This window comes from Cebus imitator, unplaced genomic scaffold (genome assembly GCF_001604975.1).
Source record: "Cebus imitator isolate Cc_AM_T3 unplaced genomic scaffold, Cebus_imitator-1.0 Scaffold420, whole genome shotgun sequence".
Classification (NCBI taxonomy): Eukaryota; Metazoa; Chordata; class Mammalia; order Primates; family Cebidae; genus Cebus; species Cebus imitator.
Window position 1 is genome coordinate 354817 of NW_016107735.1, and position 2028 is coordinate 356844.

The 2028-nt window shown below is 41.8% G+C and overlaps 1 non-coding gene across 1 annotated transcript; it reads right to left on the reverse strand.

Moving 5' to 3' along the window:
- Positions 1–1643: 1643 nt before the first annotated feature.
- Positions 1644–1749, reverse strand: LOC119468388. The gene has a single exon (XR_005197063.1). It is a non-coding gene; the product is annotated as a U6 spliceosomal RNA (small nuclear RNA).
- Positions 1750–2028: the final 279 nt, after the last annotated feature.

Genomic DNA, 2028 nt, shown 5'->3' on the forward strand with positions numbered 1-2028 from the left:
GAACCATGATTACGCCACTCCACTCCAGCCTGGGGCAACAGAGAAAGACCCTATCTTAAAAAAGAAAGAAAGAAAAAGAAAAAAGTGAACAATAGGTAAATTACTAATAATTTGATATATTATGTCCTCCTCATTCTTTTGTGTTAAACATAAATGTGCACATACATATTTTCAGTTTTAAATTTATTTTTAAATTGAAAAAGTAAGACAAATAAATTGTTGAAAAATAACTTTTCACTGGGCCAGTGGCGCGTACCTGTAGTCCCAGCTATTCAGGAGGCTGAGGCTGGAGGATCACTTGAGGCCAGGAGTTCTGGGCTGTAGTGCACGATGCCCATCTAGTGTCCGCACTAAGTTCGGCATCAATATCGTGACCTTCTGGGAGCGGGGAACCACCAGGTTGCCTAAGGAGGGGCGAACCAGCCCAGGTTGGAAACGGAGCAGGTCAAAACTCCCATGCTAATCATTAGTGGGATCGCGCTTGTGAATAGCCACTGCACTCCAGCCTGAGCAACATAGCGAGACCCTATCTCTTAAAGAAATAATACGTTTTCAGCTGGGTCCGGTGGCTCACGCCTGTAATCTCAACACTTTGGGAGGCTGAGGCAGGTAGATCTGAGGTCAGGAGTTTGAGGCCAGCCTGACCAATATGGTGAAACCCCATCTGTACTAAAAATACAAAAATTAGCCAGGCATAGTGGCACACACCTGTAGTCTCAGTTACTCAGGAAGCTGAGACAGAAGAATCACTTGAGCCCAGGAGGCGGAGGTTGCAGTGAGCCGAGATCGCGCCACTGCACTCCAGCCTGGGTGACTAAGCAAGATTCTATCTCAAAAAAAAAAAAAAAAAAAAGCCTGGGCGTGATGCCTCTCACCTATAACCCTGTAGTCCCAACACTGGGAGCCTCAGGTGGGAGGATCACTTGAGCCCAGGAATTTGAGACCAGCCTGGACAACACAGCAAGAACTTGTCTCTAAATAAATAAATAAATAGTAACTTTTCATGTTGTGCTTGGGGTGTACACAAAGAAAAGTCTCCCTCCCATATCAGATCTCCAAGGCTATCTGCTCAGGAGCAACCACTGTTTACTGTTACTTGGATATCCTTACAGAAATAATCTCTTTGCACATCTATTTTTATACACGCTTGTGCATCCAGCTTTTCTCAGTTCGTGTGGCCGTCTCTCCATATGAGTTCATGCAGAGTGTTTAACAGTTTTATTGAGGCATAATTTATATACTACAAAATTCACCCATTTTAAGAGTACAATGCAATTAATTTTAGCAAAGTGAATAGAGTCATGCAACTATCACCGCAGTCCAATTTTGGAACATTTCTGTCAGCCCAAAAAGGATTCTTTGTGTGCATTTGTAGTCACTTCCAATATCACCTCCAGTCACAGGCAACCACCCATAGACTTTCTGCCTCTATAGATTTGCCTTTGTTAAATTAGGTTTAGCCCAAAGCTGCCTCCTTACATGCTTTAAATTTAGCCTAAAGGTTTCTCTGTACATCGTGAACTATAACCTAAATGGAGTTGTCAACAGACTGCAGCCTCTTCTTTGCCAATTGCTGAGTTTTGGCCAATCAAACATGGTAAACTATGCAAACCATGTTCAAATAAGGCAAAGGCCAAGCCATAACCAGTGTTTTTCTTTTCCTTTTCTTTTTTTTTTTTTTTGCCCAGGGGCATGCTAATCTTCTTTGTATGGTTCCAGTTTTAGTGTATGTGCTGCCAAAGTGAGCACTATTTCTCATAGTGAGTCTAAGACATAGGCTTTATGTTTTTGTATTACTAGATGGTAAAACTAACCCAGAGAAGTTAAGCAATATATGTTTTCATGGTTCATCATTGTAGTATTCCTTTATTGCTGAATAATGCTCCATTGTATTGTATAGATACACAACACTGTATCCATTCAACAGTTAATGGACTCGGGTTGCATCCAGTTTTTGTCTGTCACGAATAATGCTGCCGTGAACATATAAATACATGGACGTGTTCGCATTTCTCTACCTACAAGTGG